This window comes from Kogia breviceps, chromosome 12 (genome assembly GCF_026419965.1).
Source record: "Kogia breviceps isolate mKogBre1 chromosome 12, mKogBre1 haplotype 1, whole genome shotgun sequence".
Lineage (NCBI taxonomy): Eukaryota > Metazoa > Chordata > Mammalia > Artiodactyla > Physeteridae > Kogia > Kogia breviceps.
The window spans coordinates 73,791,485-73,810,008 of NC_081321.1; the positions used below are offsets into that span (position 1 = coordinate 73,791,485).

Consider the following 18,524-nt stretch of genomic DNA (forward strand, 5'->3'; position numbering starts at 1 on the left):
TCAAGTTCTGGTCCCGGAACTTAGACTTCGTTAGAATCACCTGAGATATATGTTCAAAATATACATTCCTGAACGTAGCCTCAGACTTCTGAATTTCTGGGGGTGGGGTCAAGAGTTAACAAGTTCCACAGGTCATTCTATGTATAGCTGGGTTTAGGAACCAGTATAGTCTTTCCCGCTTGCAGACTCCAAGTCCATCCAATTCTTGATTTTCCAACTAGGCTTTAAGTATTACGGGTGTGTTTATTCTCCTCACCTCTGAGAGAGGCTGAGAGGCCTGGTGGACCTCTTCTAGGGGCTGTTCAGGACAATCTGGGCCACAGGAGAAAACTTTGTGAATCAAGCTAGCATTGTATTCTCTCTGGGTGCCCTCCAACTTTTTCATATATCAATTTTTTCCTCTGTTCTTAAGAGAGACGAATTAGCTTTAAAGAATTATGGCTTGAGATTTTCCTGAATACATAAGTATTGACAGTACATGGAAGTCTTCACACTGACTGCATCATTTCTATTAATGATATAGGAACTTTACTTGACTTAGTCCTTGTTCCAGCTATATATACATGTGAAAATTGCTTTTCAACTGCAATTGGTTGGAAATAAAAGTGTTTATTTGGGGAATAGATTCTGCCCTGTGAACCTTTGATATGCTATGGTATTAATTTTTTCAGTTCTCAAAATGAAAGGAACACAGATGCATCGTAGGATATTCAGAAAGTATAGAAAATTATAAGGAGAAAGATTGAAATTACTCAAAATCCTACTATACAGAAACAACACTCAAGACTTTGATGCAATTTTTCCAGTTGTGTTTGCACACAGACTATGCAAAAATAAATATTTAGGATTTTTGCCAAATACATAATTTTAATCCTTCTCTTCCTGCTTAATATTTTATATTGAACATTTCCTCCTATTTAATGTTCTTCAAAAACAAACATAATTTAATGGCTATATACTATTTCAACAATATGAAAAGCCATAATTTATGCAATAACCTCATTTTTATGTGTAGATTGTTTCTAACTTACTGTTCTTATAATCATTCTACAATGAACATTTTTTAGCCATACTTATTTGAATTGCTTACTATTTCCTTAGCATTTCCTCCTAGACAAGAATTACTAAAACAGTTTAAATTTTTAAAGGTTCTAGACATGTATTACAAACTACTTTTCAGAAAAATTCAAAAATCAACACCAGGACTATATAAGAGTGTCCATTTTTCACAATATCCTTAAGTAGAGTTATTATCATTAAAAAAAATTTGCTAATTGAAATCCTTGTTGTTTTAACTTGTTTTTCTTTAAATATTAGAGAATTTGAATTTTTCCATAGGTGTTTTGCGCCAGTTGTTTTTCTTGTACTACAAATTGTCTTATGTTCTTCTCCCTTCTTTTTTTATTAGTGTTAATGATTTTCTGAAATAATTTCTCTATATTAATTATATTGACTTTCAATGTCTTATTGTTTGCAAATAGTTCCTGGTTGGCTGGTAGATTTTTAATCTATTTGTGATGATGACACAGTTTTTAATGGTGTTAGTAATGATGGGTTACCATACCATAAAATGAGAACTTATCCATGGTAAAAATCTAGGTGGAAAATCTAGGTAGTGCAGATCTTTGGTACAATTAAGAAATGTCTGTGTGATGCACGTGGCCTGGATTTTTACAAACATGCATCACAGAGCTAGAAGAGTCTTCAGGAACTATCTCTCCTCCTCCTCCCCATTTGTCTGGTGAGGAGATATCCTTCCATGTTAAACATTATGTTGTTTCATTTTCCAGAGGATAAAAAAAAGAGACATTATGTCCTTCCTCTGATTATGAGTCTAATAAAATTTCTGATACTTAGATCCCCTCATAGACCTATTGAACCAGAATCTCTGGAGCTGGAGCTTGAAATCCTCATTTTAACAAGTTCTGCTGGTGATTTGTAAGCATTCCAGAGTCTTAAAACTACTCGTGTTAGGGAGCTCAGATGATCAGTGGCGAATTTTCTCTCATGCTAATAGCGTCTTCAATTTTCTTCCCCTCAGTGTTCAGGTACTCAATTTGCATTATGTTAGATTGTACTCGTTACATGTTGGTTTACAAAAGTTTTTAAGTGTGTGCCAGGAATCTGAAGCTAGGATTGAAACTCATACAAGGCAGGAGATGTAACTCCCCCCCGCCACTTTTTTCTCTTTTTGGACCACTTTGCATAATGCTGCAAAAAGTTATTGACTCATAGAGATTCAAAGTGCCAAGGAAATGGAGACATTCCCATATATATATATTTTTTTAATCTCTTCTTTATATTAGGAAATGGAGGCAGAGGGTTTTAAATGTCTTCCAACATGTGTCAGGTTTCATGGTTTTTGATTTACTGTTGTGTGTGTGTGTTTTAGCTTGTGGATGATAAATCTTATACTACTCCAGTGATATTTTTAAAAGTGTTTTTATAAGACATTTTAGAGGCATCCTTTTGTAGCAAAGAGAGATATGAGATAATAAATTAGAATCTTGATTCTGTTTAGTTAAGCAAGACTTTACTGAGAACAGTATTTAATCACAGAAAATTTAAAAAATATATTTTGCTTTATTCTACAGTGTTCCCAGCTCTTTTCTTTGAACTATGTATTGCTGTGGGATGGAGCACAGCCCTGTCCTCGAAGGACTTGCACTTAAGTTTTGGTATTGTTTTATTGTATATAATTTCATATAATTTTATTCTCTATAATTATATATAACATAATTATATTATATTAACATAACAATTATATTTTGGAAGCACTTGCATTGCTCTTGTTTTTTTTTTTTTTTCCGTATGCGGGCCTCTCACTGCTGTGGCCTCTCCGTTGCGGAGCGCAGGCTCCGGACGCACAGGCTCAGCGGCCATGGCTCACGGGCCCAGCCGCTCCACGGCACGTGGGATCCTCCCGGACCGGGGCACGAACCCGCGTCCCCCGCATCGTCAGGCGGACTCTCAACCACTGCGCCACCAGGGAAGCCCTCTTGTTTGTTTTAATAATACCATTGCTGATTTACATTTGTATGTAATTTCATGGTCTTTTCAAAGAATATTTACACACATGGTCTTAGGAGAGCTTTAAGAATTTAGTATAATATAACAGGTAATTTTTATTGCGTGTATACATTTATTGAGTGTATACTACATGCCTGACTCCAAGTTTCCTATGGATTCCTTCACTGGATTGTTACAAGAATGCTATGAAGTGCACTGCGTTATCTCCCATTTATCAGGCATGAAAATGGAGCTGAACAAAGTTAAGTAATTTATGTGACAGGACCAGATTTTAGAAACCAGGCAGTCTGACTTAAGAGCCCACAGTGTTAACCATTAAACACACTGATTCACCAGAGCATAGGTAACTGTAAAATAATCTGATAGATAAGGACATTCTTGTCAAACTTCTTATATTGCTCTGATAGAAGGGAGTATACGGCTGAACTTGCTTGCAATGCTTAGTAGAATATTTTCTGTGGGTGAACATAAGCCCTGGATATTGGTCAAACAGTGACCAGAACCTCTTTTGAAATCTCCAAAACCAGAAAATGTATTTTTATTCAGTTGCATTTTTTTTTTTTTACTTGAAGGCACCAAACAGCATAGCTACTAAATAAAGCAAAAACTATCAAGTAAAAGCGTGGGAGGTTTTAACATACATATTCAAAATTAAATCAAGTAAACAAAAGCAATAATGTAGAAGAAATGAGTAATATAAGTAACAAGATCTATTAATAGTCCAATACAGAATCTTACATCCTTTAAATATTGTATAATTTTTTTAAATGTCCCTGGAATATTTACAGAAATTGATCATGTGGCTGGCCAGAAAGAAAGCTTAAAACCCAAGGTGCAGACTTTACAATTCATGTTCCCTGATAGCTATACAATAAATTTGGACATTAAGAAACATTTCTTAATAACTCTTGGATCAAAAAAAAAAATAAGAACAGAAATTACAAACTATCTCCAAGGCAGTAAAAATGGGACACAGAACTCAAAATTTATGGAACATAGAAGTTATACTCAGATGAAATTTATAGCTTTAAGTGGCATCATTATTAACCAATGATTAAAAATGAAGGTACCTTGTAGTTATTCTAAGAAATTAAAATTTACACAAAATAAACCAGAATATATTAATAAATATAAAGTCTAAAATTTATGAAATAGAAAATAAACAAAAAAGCTAGAAAGGTTAAATAAATATACATGGAATGCAGCTATTTAAACAGATTAATAAAACAGATAAATCTCTCGTAAGCCTGATTAAAGAAAAACAGAGAAGGAGCAAAATATGAAAGATTAGAAAGGAGAAAGGAGTCATAACTACAGCTGTGGAAGAGACTAAAAGACCTAAGAAAATGTGTGGTAACACATTTGATAACTCAGAGGAAATTGATTTTATAACAAATGTAAATCACTAAAATTGATCTGAAAGTATACAAACTTTAGTATATTAAATGCTTTAGAAAATACTGGAAAGATGAATAAAAAGAAGCCATTAAAGAAGTTAATAGGACTAGATGCCTTTGTGGTTAAGTTTAATCAAATCCTTAGAAATCATCCATCCAAGTATTTAAACTATTCTAGATCATAGGAAAAGATGTAAATCTTCCCACAGTTCACAAAACCAGCTTAATCTTAACACCTGCTAAAGACAGTACAGATAAAACAATGCAATCTAACCATCTTACAAATACAATAGCAAAAAAACTCAAATGAAAATATAATCAAACTGAACATAGCATTGTAACAAAAAAATACAAACAATAATACACTATTACTGAGTAGAATTAATCCCCCAAATGCAAGAATGGTTCAAAATCATGAAAATTTGTAGTGTAATTATATATGCCGAAGGAGAAAAATCATGTGATTTTTACTAATAAAGGTAAACTTTATTAGAAGGCAGTTGTTAATATTTGTCAGACATACCCAGTAAAAACTCTATGTGAAATAGGAAAAGAAATTACTTACCTATAATTAAGACCTCTAAAAAGCCAACAGCAAGAAAGTAAAATTGTTCATGTTAACCATTCCAAAAAATAAAAACAACACAGCAATATTTACCCTCAGCAAAAAAATGAAATAATTGGTATAAATTTGTAATAAAAGAGATAAAATTATATCTTTTTGGAGATATTATTATGTATTTAGAAAACTTAAGAAATTCCAGTAATATCAAATAGAAGTAAGAAGAAAATGTGGTAAATTGATTGCTATATCATATTTCAAAAAATCTAAAATGCCATGGATTTTAAGATATCCCATTACTTTATATACTCCCAAGAAGGAAAAAAGTTGCCAATTATAATTAAGATATTATTATAGGGTACATCTCATTTTCAGAGATGTTAAAATGTGTGTTTCAGAATTGATGAGATAAGACAGATATGAAAAAAGCAATAGTTTCAGAATTTCACTTACCAAGCAATGAAATTTAAAAATATTACCTTTACTATAGTGACAATCTATGAAATACTTAGGAATGAATTCATCAAAAAAGATATAGGACCTATATGGTAGAAAAAACCATATTGTTATGTAAAGAGATAAAATTCTCTGAACAAATGGATCAATATGCCATATTTTTGGATGAGAAGAGTTAAAATGGTAAAAACACTCATGCTCCCCAAATTAATATGTAAATTCAGTACAATGCCAATAAGGGTATTTTGGGGGGAGAATTTGACAAGATGATTTAAAATTCATATTAAATAATAAATATTTAGAATAGCTAATAAAATTAAGAAAACAAGAATAGTAAGGGGGGATTAAGCATAAGAGATGATAAAGCATTCTATAAAGCTACCATAATCTAAATAAGCAGTTACTAGCATAGAAATTACAAACTGATCAGGGCAGGAAAAAAAGACATTGTATTTTAATTCAATGGGAAAAGAAATAGTTTAGTTCATAAATGGTGTTGGTAAAACTGACTCTCCACCTGAGAGAAAATAAAATTTGACCCTCATTTTATATCATATAAATTCTAGATAAATTAAATCACAACATGTAAAAAATAGAAAGAAAATGTATGTGGTGATATGTAAAAATCAATAGTTGAAAAAAATATTTGCAACACAGATGACAGTTAAAGTGCTATTATCTGAAATATAAACCAAGAGTTTGTACATTGATAACCATAAGACAAAACACACCCAAGGAAAATGGACAAAGGATTTGAATGGATAGTTCATAGAGGAACAAGTCCAGATGGGCAATAAACAAAATTTATTTTTTTTTACTAGTCAGGAAAATGCTAGTAAACATTTAAAAGAAACAAAATTTTACACATCAGTTTGAAAAGTTTTAAAGGAAGATTACACCTACGATAGGTGGGAATCTGGGGAAGAGGATATTCTCATGTATGATTGGTAGAATGCACTTTTTGGAAAGCACTCTGGCAATACTTTTTAAGTAAAAAATACACATACCGTTAGACTCAGCAATTTCATTCATGTGATTCTGTGCCATAGAAGTAAAATTCTTGGTCTAAGGATGTTTATTGAAGCTCTGTTTGGAGAGGCACAATACTGAAAAACAAAGTGAATAACTATTAATAGAGGAATGAGTAAATAAACTGTGGTATATTCAAAACATAGAGTATTATAAATCTACTAAAAGAGTAAGGTAGACCTATATCACCTAATTCAAATGGATATTATGCACTGTTAAGCAAGAAAAGGAAGATGTAATTCTTGCATACAATATAATACCATTTTGGTAAAACAAACAGTGATTCACCTCTCCCCTGTATGTGTCCAAGATATGAACATGGAGAAAGGTGAAAGGAGATGTTTAACACTGGCTATCTAGGTGGGAGGTGGAAAGAGGGAGAAGGAAAGTGGGGGAGGAAAGAGGGGAAAAAAAAGATGCAATATAGTATATAAAGAATCGACTTTGAGCAAGAATATGAGAAAAGAGAGAGAGGGAAGAAAAACCCCAAACAACAAGTGAACAACTCTAATAGCTCAGAATTAAATGCCCTGATAGAAGAGTGGATCATTATCTTGGCACAAATAGGGTTGGAATAAGTCTAGAGAGGGACACACAGGTGAGAATTTTGAAAACTAACAGAGCCTTCATTTAGAGATGCTAGTTAAGAGTGAAATCTCCTTGCAGATGGAATTAGGGACTGATTTCAGAACCCACAACTATGACCTGTACTTTTAGTTATATGTGTAACTTTGAGTGGATGATAAAATGTTTTGGAAGTCTCAAAGATTTAACTTTACAATGTGATGATTCCTTTGTTTACCTATACACTCAATATCTGTCTTCCTCTGGTAAAATTAAATAAATGAAAAACATTTTTCTCTCACCATTTTCATATTTAGATCATGGTGTGTATCATTTTATTTTGGAAACTTCCTGGTGCTCTCCAGAAATAAGAGTAAATATAATCTGTTACTGGTTTTCACGAATGCCTTGCACATAGTAGGAATTCAACACATAATTTGTTCAACAGGATTATATTCCACTTTTTCTGAGTGCTTTACAGCTGAGATAAATCACCAGTGGCTAATAAACAAGAACTCCTAATCCCAGTGTACCCAGCATTCCTTCCTTTTTCCTTCTCTTGTAGGAGATAAGGCTTTTTATTTTATTTAAGTGCCAAAGATCTGAAAATGCAGGACATCAGTCACAATGAATAATACCAATTCCACCTTCACTCAAGTGTGTATTTGGACAGTAACAGGTGATTAAAGCTATCACTGTATTACCTTGCTAACTGGAGGCACTTACCACATTCTCCTGGTTTCTACGGCAACTGATTAAAGAATTTAAGAACTGAGGCCTCATTTAGGCTGATGCCCTTGGAAAGGTAGAATTTCTTTTCCAGAGGCTGTACTGGGAGACAAGGCTTATTTGTTTTAATGTTTTCCATTTCCCTGAATTTCACAACACAAGGTGCTCAGATACCTTTTGGTAGAACCTACTGGAAAATGTTACCAATATAAATATGTAAAGCTCAGTTTTGCCAATCCAAAAAAACACTCAGTGGGATTACTGGTAAATAGGATGAAACTCAATGAAGACTCTGTTTTTTTTTTTTTTTTTTTTTTTTAGCTTCACTTTTTATTTACCTCTTTGCAGCACAAGCTGTAAACAGTGATATTGATAATGTCAGGCCAAGGCCTCAGTGAAGGGCTCTCCCTTACAAAACTCATGGATTTGGATTGGTCCAATACAGACAGGCACTTCATGCAATTATGCTATTCAGCCTTGACACCCTCTATGATAAACTGCCATTGGGATAAATTCAGTGGTTCTCTTGAATGAGTTCATTTGAGTTACAAAATGGTCTCCAGGGAGAGTCAGGGCTTGCTTCCAATGGAAGGTTAAGGGTTTTTTTTTTTCCTGTTTAATCAGGAGGCATAGTGAGTCTGAGATCTAAACAGCAAATCGTTCATGTACTTCCAGAGTACTCCCAGCCTCGGCTACAGCCTTGCTTTCTCTTTGTGGATTAATTACCCAAATCTCTGAAACGAAGTGATTTTTTTCATTAACTCACTGAGGTATAATATGAGCACTTCATTGCCACATAAAAGTTACTACTTTTGTTCTTTTCTCTTGCAAAAGAAATATTAAATCTTAGCTATCAGATGTAAAAGGCAGTGCTTGATGTTCTTTGATGCAAGAATAATGTTGATCACATTTCCATACATTTTGGGGGTAATGTTATTATGACTCAAAGTCTTGAGATAACTTCAAAACTGCAATAAATCAACATATCTTATGGAATGACTCTAGCACGTAAGGAAGGATCACACTAGTACGTAAACTGTGAGATCTTACCTGTTGGGCTCACCACTATATCCTTACGCCTTTTACAGGTGCCTGGCCTGTGATCCCCTCTACTCAGCAATGGAGAACTTCCCTCATATTAAATCCCTCTAACCCTTTGAATCTCTCTTGCTTCTTCTGCTACCAACTGGATAGAACTCTCCGCTTTGAAAGGGCCCACGTGATTGGAATAGGACCATTGGAACAATCTCCCTATTTCAAGGTAACTTCCCTAACTTAATTGCACTGCGAAGTCGCCCCCCCCCCTTTTTTTTCCATGTAAAGCAACATAAGCATGGACATGATATCCCATCATATTCACAGTCCTGGGGAACAGAGAAGGAAATCCTGGGGGGCCATATTAGAATTCAGCCCAGCATGCGAGGGAACCATTAAGATCAGAATAAATGCAACAGTGGGGATGCCAAGATCCAGTGTGTTGAACTCTTGAATTTCTCTGAATTTAGGTCAATTAGAGAAAAATGTGGAGCTAGGGTGGATGTGACCACACCAAATCACCAATCCTGACCCATTCTGAGCCTCTTTCAGCAGGCTCACCAGCAAGGTGGCTTCGGGGAGTTAGGGAGAAAGCGGCCCCAGCATTTACACATGTGGAGCTCATAAGAGTCTGACATCCTTTAGGAATGGTATAAGAGGCGTGTGAGTACTCTTGACACTGAGAATTTTGCTGGTGGAAGGGAGGTGTATGATAATGATGAGCAAGTCTATGTCATCTCTGACCTTCTCTGAAACTTGTACCTGTTCATGGAAAAATGTTTTTGCCCCAAGGCCTCTTCATCTGTTCCCAGTTATCATTTTAGTGTAAGGAAATAGGCAGGGGAATCTTGCCTTCAGAGTGATTTTGTAACAGCCCTCACCTAACAATCGGCTCCAGAACTAGACATCCCGACACTGAGGAATGATAATTTACGAGGCCATTGCTATTTTTATTTCTTTATGTGGCAGAAAAGAAAACTCGGATTTTTTAGAATAAATTCCCTCCATCTTGGCAGAGAACTTTTGCCAAAGGCAACAACTAAAAATGAAATCTTCTTTTCATGCCTGTATTCCTAGGCTTCCTCACTTAATCAGGAGATTCTACAGGGACAGTGAAATACACCACGAGCCTAGAATGTTTCAGAATCATTGAATTCCCTGGCTAGTACAGAAGCTGCATTGTATTGAGTGCCTAGCTCACCGATTTGTAATATATGGCTTTAAAAAGCAGTTTGAATGAGACAATTTAATATTCTTGACAGTATTAAATGTCAGCATCAAGCGTTGGGCAGAATTCAGATTTCCTTCCCCCCACCCTCAAAACATGCTTTTTTTTTTGTTTTCAGAGAAGAGTTAAGCTCTGTATTTTCACTCATAATCAACTGAAATAGATTTGGCTAGTCAGTTCCTCAGAATAATTGCTAGGCTCTTTAAACAAGCAGCCTCCCCAATTAACCTGTAGGGGATGGATGTCAGACGAAAGGTCGGGTTCTCTGGGCAGACAGCAAGTTAATGGAGATAGTTCTTCATATGCTCTATTTGCATATCTGACAGTGACAATATATATTGCTTTTCTTGGCCCTATTATTTAATTTCCACCAGTGAACTAATGGGAATAAAAAACCTTTTTATTATGCAAGACTATGTCGATAAGAAACCATCAGCAATACTATGTTGAGGTAATGATTTTGGTTTACAAACCCACTATTTTAATAGTTCATCTTCACGACAGCACTGCAGGGCAATATTTTGGGAAGGTGTTCTGGCACAAATTCCTTCACGAGGCCCTGGTTTTCCCAAGCAAATGCTACTTTGTAATGAACTTTTATTCACCAAACTGTCCCATAAAGTATGAGAAGCTTATGGGCCTTAAATACAAAGCTGAGTGCCTTTTAGGTACTAATACCAAATTTGAAATGAATGGGTGCTACAGGTTTTAACACCGTGTTTCATTAGTTTTGCTTTTAATAGATTGGAGAGCTATGCTGTCGCTGTCAGCCCATCTTTGGCTTGCCTGGTTACCCTCATTGTGATGCCACTCCAGGTGCTGGGACTATACTCAGGGAAGTGTTGATGGTTGATGGGTATTCCTCTCAGCATCAGGACATGCCCCCAAAGTGTATCACTGCTATTGTGTCTGCCAAGATGGATGGAAGTTCTCTTTCTCCTCTGATAGGTTGAGAAGAGACATGGCTGTGTGGAGGATATAGGGCACTTCACTCACTGAATTAGTTTCCTAGGGCTGCCAATACAAAGTGCTGGGAGGCTCAAAACAACAGAAATAGCTAAAAGACTGATATCAAGGTGTCATCAGGGCCATGCTTGCTTGAGAGTCTGGGTGGAATTCAGTCCTTGCTTCTTCCTAGTGTCTGGTTGTGGCTGTCAATCCTTGGTGCTCCCAGGCTTGCAGCTGCAACATTCCAATCTCTGCTTCTGTCATCACATGGTTTTCTCCTTCCATGTCAATGTCTTGAAAGGACATTCTCCTCTCTGTGCATGTCTGTGTCCAAATCCAAAGTTCTCTCTTCTTATAAGGACACCAGTCATATTGGGTTATGGCCCACCCGACTGACCTCATCCTAACTTGATTAAATCAAATGCCCCATTTTCAAATTAGGTCACATTCACAGGTACTGGAAGTTAGGGCTTCAGCATATATTTTGGGGGAACACAATTCAACCCATAACATTCACTCATTTCCCACTTTAATGTAAAATGAGGTGAGCCAGAATGGTGAGAAAATGTAACACAAACCCTCCCTCTAAATAGAGAGCCTCCACTTTCTTCCCCATAGCATCTCTGGAAGACAGGAGCAAGACAAAGTTGCTTGTTTTTATTTTTTCTTTTTTAATTAAGAGGAAAAAGAACTTCTTTCAATTCTACTTTTGCAGTGAGAAAATTAGCCTTTTGGGGATTCATATGAGTGCTCCCATTTTATAGATGAGAAAACTAAGACTCAGACAACTTTAAATATGTTGGTTATGCCTATGTTTAGACATGGTGTTTCTATTTAGTTTATTTAAGTAGTTAGCTAGTAGCCATGTGACTTCCCTGAGTTCATATACCTAGGAGAGAGAAGAATGCAGGTCTCTGGACTTCTCATCTGGTGGTTTGGGCCTACACATTGTTACTTCTGACCCTGTAATAGGAATATATTTCTGAGGCTAAAATCTCTGTTATACCCTTCTCTGAGTTGACTTCTTCAACCTGTCATGGAGTTCTTTCTTTCTGAAAAGCCCTACTTTATGGTAAAATAAATACTCACAATTTGACATTTGTCATTGTTTATCATCTTTTATCTTCATAATCACCTAGGGGGCTTGATGGAGCAGATTCCCAGATCCTTCCTACCCATTGGAAAATCTAGGCATGTGGTTGGGACTCAGCCATAAAAAAGAATGAAACAATGCCATTTGGAGCAACATGGTTGGACCTGGGGATTATCATGATAAGTAAATCAGGCAGAGACAGACAAATAGCATATGATATCAATTGTATGTGGAATCTAAAAACAAAAAAATAGGGACTTCCCTGTTGGCACAGTGGTTAAGAATCTGCCTGCCAATGCAGGGGACTCAGGTTCAAGCCCTGGTCCGGGAAGATCCCACATGCAGCAGAGCAACTAGGCCTGTGCGCCACAACCGCTAAGCCCGCGCTCTAGAGCCTGCATGCCACAACTACTGAAGCCCACATGTATATACTGCTATATTTAAAATAGATAACCAACAAGGACCAACTGTAAAGCACAGGGAAATCTGCTCAATATTCTGTAATAACCTAAATGGGAAAAGAATTTGAAAAAGAATAGAAAAAAATTAAAAACAAACAAACAAAAAAACCCAAAATAAATGTTTCAGGTGTTTTTTAATATAATTTGTATATATATATTTTTTATTGGAGTATAGTTGCTTTACAATGTTGTGTTAGTTTCTGCTGTACAGCAAAATGAATCAGCCATACATGTACATATATCCCCTCTTCCTTGGATTTCCTTCCCATTTAGGTCACCACAGAGCATTGAGTAGAGTTCCCTGTGCTATACATTTGGTCAGGTGTTTTTGATGGCAACAGGATTTAGGAACCACTGAACCAGTTGCCTATACTATATCCTCCATCTCTAAGCATTTATAATGTCCTCTCTTTGGATCCTGCTTCTGTTCCCTGGCTAAGGTATAAAGTACTCTAATTTCCAGTGACCACCAGGAAAATGGCGAGCTCCTTCTAGCTCCACAGCCCTGTAAAAATCCTAGTTTAAGCACATCATAGGCACCAGATTAACATAGCCTTGGCTCCCTTCAAACTTCTCCAAATACCACAATTTTCTTCTTTTTTCATATGACTTCTTTAGTTTTGAATTTTCCTGGGACTCATCTTGTTCTACAATATTTAAAAATCAATACACACAAATGCACACATACACACTCCAGACAGAAGCTTTTTGTCCTCATTGAGACTTTTTGAAGGAGCAGGAGGCTTTCCCTTCCAGAGATGGACCGTACATAGCATCTTTCCCACCAAGAACCAGAATTCAGACACACTATTATCTATGCAGGAAAATGAGTTTTTTACAATGCTTCTTTGGAAGTGTTTAGTCAAGAATGACATGATAGTTGCAGTAACCAAGATGGCTTTTTTTTTCTCTCTGTAGAAGGTCTTTGGAATTTTTAGGCAAACGAAATGACATTTTAAGGCTTAGTCATTTCAGTTGTATACATCTGGATGTTTGGATGTTTCCGTGCATAATGCCTACTCATTGCCTTGCTTATAGTAAGTGCTTAATAAATATTTGTGAATATAAGATCCAGTATTTAAACAGTTCATTGATAGAAATCCAACTTGTTCCTTGAAAGTCAAACACAGAACTTTGGCTTATTGGCAATCAGCACTTTTTCAAACATTATCTTAGGTCAGAGAGTTTAATGAGATCTTTACAGGCATTAAAATGCCTTCTACTGATAAGCCCCACTGTACCTACCACACCTTCCCCCTGACCTCAACTACACTCTATTTGAAAGGTGGGGGAAAGTAGGGAGTTATTAATGTTATGATACTTAGTCAACATCTTATCAATAAGTAGTCAATTCATATCAATTCATAAGTCTTCATTAAGTTTCCATTCGTTCCTTGCCCTGTCCTACGCAGCGTGAGAGATAAAGTAAAATAACTGGACCCTTCCTTGACAGAATTTACAATGTAGCCAGATATCCTTATAATTAAGGAATTTATGAGTTCTATGCTTTTTCCTTCTCCTTTCCTGTTTACTCTCTTTCCCATGTGTTTCTCTCATTAGTTTCCCTCCCTGTTCCCCATGACTCATCACTTCAGGCTTGCCCAGCAGTATGGCCAGTTTTCACTGAGCTGAAAGACAGTGTGGAGTAGTAGAGAAGATTTTTTTCTTTTGGCCACGCCCCACGGCATGTGGGATCTTGACCAGATCAAACCTGAGCCCCCTGAATTGGAAGTGCAGGGTCTTAACCACTGGACTGCCAGGGAAGTCCCAAGTAGAGAAGAAGGTTTTGAAGATGAAGAGGACTGGGTTCAAATCCTATTTCTGCCACTTGTTGAATCTGTGACCTTGGGGAAAATCCATCAAACTCTATAAGCCTCAGTTTCCTCATCTTTAAGACTGAGATAACAGTACCCACCTTATGTTTATTTCAAGGATTATAAATAATTTACACAGTGTATAGAAAGTGTTACGTGCATGGCAGATGTTTAACGATGTTAACTAGAGGTACAACTACTGTGAATGTTAAATGCTAGCTAAAGAAGCAACTCGTAGAAAATGGCTCAAATGCCAGGAAATTTTTTTTTTTTTTTTTTTTTGCGGTACACGGGCCTCTCACTGTTGTGGCCTCTCCCGTTGCGAAGCACAGGCTCCGGACGCGCAGGCTCAGCGGCCATGGCTCACGGGACCAGCCGCTCCGTGGCATGTGGGATCCTCCCGGACCGGGGCACGAACCCGTGTCCCCTGCATCGGCAGGCGGACTCTCAACCACTGCACCACCAGGGAAGACCAGGAAATATTTTTGAAATGTCATTAGGGTAATGGAACATTTGTGTTTGGTCATAACATTTAGTTTGCTCCTGTCCATACCATTATTTTCATTCACTAATACTATTAGTTATAGTCATTGCTACCTCTCCCTCCCATCCATCATAATTATTCTCAAAAGGAGAATGATAAGAAATAACGGGAATCTGCTCAGAGAAGACACCTATCAGGTCTCCCTTAATAGTCCAGAAAGTTAGTAAGTTAGATTTTGTTTATTCAGTCAACAAATATTTACTGAGTCCAACTTCAAGACTAAACATGAAAGACAGCAGGACATGGAGGAACCAGAAGGCTTTTGTTATGGCTGAGTTGGGGGCAGAAGATGATGAGAAATAAGGCTGAGGATTTAGACAGGGGCTGGATCATCTGGGCAATTCCAGGCCATGTTCTAAATTTAGACTTTATGCTAGAAGCAAAACATGACATGAAAGGGCTTTAGTAAGGGAGAAGATTTGCATTTTTTAAAAAAATAATGATTATTTTGGCTTTAGGTGGAAAATGGATTTGAGGAGGCAAGAGTGAGAATGGGGGTAATAGCTGGGGAGCTGTTACTGCAATCCAGCAACAGCTGATAGTTGCTTTATCCAAGGGGGACAGAGATGGAGAGAATGAGAGGAGATTAGAGTTCTTTGGGAAGTACAAGTTCATAATCCCCGGGATTTGCTGAAACCAAAAATGGTTTTTGGATTTAAGAAGTTTTTGGATATTTCTTGAAAGGTAATATGATATATACAAAATATACTACATAGTACACTCAGGTAGGTCTGGGCACTAATCAAGACATCAATATCTCCACAGTAAATCATACAAATATTCACAATAAATGAGATGAATTAATAACTCTCCATCAAGTTAATAACTCTCCATCAAGTCAGAGCAGGTTTTGCTGCCAAGTAAGTTATGGAAAAATCTGCGTTTTTAGAGTTTTTTGTTTTGAAATGTGGGTAATTGGTGATTTTGTATAAAGTGGATGGAATAAGCAAAAGGGTGAATTAAGGTAAATACTTGGGAACAAGGTGGATGGTGGTATCATTCAGATAGAGAGGGGACAAAGCAGGAAGTATACATTTGTGGCCATGAGGCTGGGCTCAGTTTGGGGTATGAACAAGCAGTATCTGTGGGTATTTAGGAGGATAGCAATTAGCAGCATTTCAAGGAGAGGAAATGGTTATCAATGTGAAAAGTTAGAGAGAGAACACAAAAAATGAGTACTTATGTGTCACTTGGATTTAACAACCAAAGGGCTGTTGATGACCTTTGAAAAAACAGTGGTGTGGCAGAAGAAAGAAACCTAAATGTAATGGATTGCAAAATATAAGGAAGGTAAGAAAACAGAATGAGCAAATGAAAATACATTTTTAAGTTTACTGGATATTTATTTGTCTTGCTGATTAAAATGGGATCCATCTTGTGTGTCAATGGGCATTAGAACTGGTAACTACTTATAAAGAGTATGAAAAGATAAATAAGCCATATTCTTAAATAAGCCTTTAAGAATATGGTGCAAAAAACAAGCCAAGAAAAAAATGTTATACCACACAATTAAGTCTTTCAAAAGAAGCATTTTTTGTTTTTGTTTTGTTTTGTTTCCTTTTAAACAGGAGTTCCATCTGAATTCCTGTGGACTTTTCAGAATACACTCAGGCTCTATCCTTGAGCGTTTTGATTAATTCGGTTTCTGGTGGAGCTAGAGATCTACATACTTAATAAATTCCAAGGTGATTCTGATAAGGGGACCTGGATCAGATGTAGGAATATACATTTAGAAAATAGCCATAAAGAGGAAAATTTAAATCATAAAAGAGAGTGAGAACATGGAGAACAGACTGAGGAAAGCTGACAGCAGAACCTATATTTGTCCTGTTTTAGTTAAAAGGGGAACAGGGAGGGGCATATGAGATAAAGACCTTATAAGGCATTGGGAACCATCAAGTGCCATCAAATAGGAGGTGACACGTTTGTTACGACAAAAGAAGGACTTTGAAAAATATTGAACTATTTAAAAATATCTTTTTGTTGTTTTTGTTCTGATTACAAAAATGTGACAGAAAAGTACGACTAAGAAAACAAAAATCCCTTGTAGTCCTGCATCCTGTGATATTCACTGTTTATTTTTTAATGACTATCCTCCATGTCTTTTGGCAAACACTTTTAAGACCTTTGATGAAAAGAGTAGGTATTTATTTAGGTTGATTTTAGTTTTAGGCCATAAAAGATACTTTCTAAATAAAAGTTTAGGGTGGATTGGTTGTTTTTGACTATTGCATGTGTTGAGATGGATTTGGAACCTTTCTAGGTGGAGCTATAGCTATTCTGAAAGGTTTTAGTGGAAGGTATAGACCACGGGTTGGCAAACTAGGGCCCTTGCGCCAAATCCGTTCCTCTGCTTATTTTGTAAGCTGTGTTGGAATACAGAGCCACCCATTTGTTTATGTAATGTCTATAGCTACTTTCCTGAACAGTTAAGTACTTTTGACAGAGACTATCTGGCCCATAAAACCTAAAATATTTATGATATTGCCCTTTACATAAAAGGGTTGCCAATGCCTGGTATAGACCAGTATTTCTCAAATTATGTTCCAAGGCACATTAGTTTCCCATGAAATGTTAATAAACATTCTTGAAAAAGGGCTCTGTGTTCAAATAAATTTGGAAAATGCTGGATTTAACAAAGTTAACCAACCAGGTTTCTTTACAGTTGGGAATCTGGTAACATTTAATATGCTCATTGATGCTCAACAAGATCAGGGTATGTTATATATAGCAGTCCCCCAAATTATTTGGTAATAGACCCCTTTATTTTCCAGGAACATCTATGATCATCATACAGTTTGGAAAATCTTAAATTAGTCTGTTTTAGAGGCTTTGTCAAGGTCATAAAATGGCATAAATTTAAGGTCATGGTGTTTTAATTCTAGAATACATGTACAGAAAGCCTACTTGGTTCCAGAGGTCAGAAAACCACCCTCTACTAGTCAATCACCAGAGCTACCTTTGGGGCTGAATCTCTGCAAAGGGCATATTAACCTGAAGCAAAATTCCCAAAAGTGCTATACAGAAATGGAGACCAAAGGTAGATGTATAATGCTTCTGAGGTGGTAACTGGGACAGAGGAAGCATTCAGCTTTCTGTGTGTGGGGTAGTATTTCCAGAACCATACTATGACTCTCATGGGTGTTGGGCACTTTTGTCTTTGCTGGACTCTTTCTCCATTAAAAAATGGTAAAAATGATATTTTATGACTATGTGGTATAAAGACAAACGTAATCCAGACTGGATGTATTCATTTTTTCTTCTGATTTGAAAAGATGTTGAAATTAAAACATTTCATGACCCCTAAAATTATCACGGGCTCTAGACAGCGCCTACCGTGTCCAGTGTGTAAGTCAGCCCTAAGGTATATTATCTCCCTGCCACACTACAACCTTCTTGAAGGTGAGACCACAGCTTATGTACTGTACTCCCCTCCTCCTTAGCTACTTAGAATCTCTTGGTGGAATAGCATGAGTTGAATGAATAAATGGGCAATTAATTTCAAGGTTGTCAAATATCTCATTAGAGGATAAAAGTAATAGCTTCACTGAAAGACCTTTCGCTTGTCTCCAAAGAGCTAATCAAATTAATACAAATTACTAAAATATATCTAAATATCACCATGTGATGGAAA

The 18,524-nt window shown here is 36.4% G+C and overlaps 1 long non-coding RNA gene across 1 annotated transcript in view; it reads left to right on the forward strand.

Annotated features, from left to right (window-relative positions):
- LOC136792214 (uncharacterized) overlaps window positions 1–18,524 on the forward strand; it is a 138,826-nt gene that overhangs the window by 72,794 nt on the left and 47,508 nt on the right. The window contains exon 4 of the long non-coding RNA XR_010835681.1: window positions 8,856–9,028. This is a non-coding gene — a long non-coding RNA (uncharacterized lncRNA). The remainder of the gene's footprint in view (window positions 1–8,855; window positions 9,029–18,524) is intronic.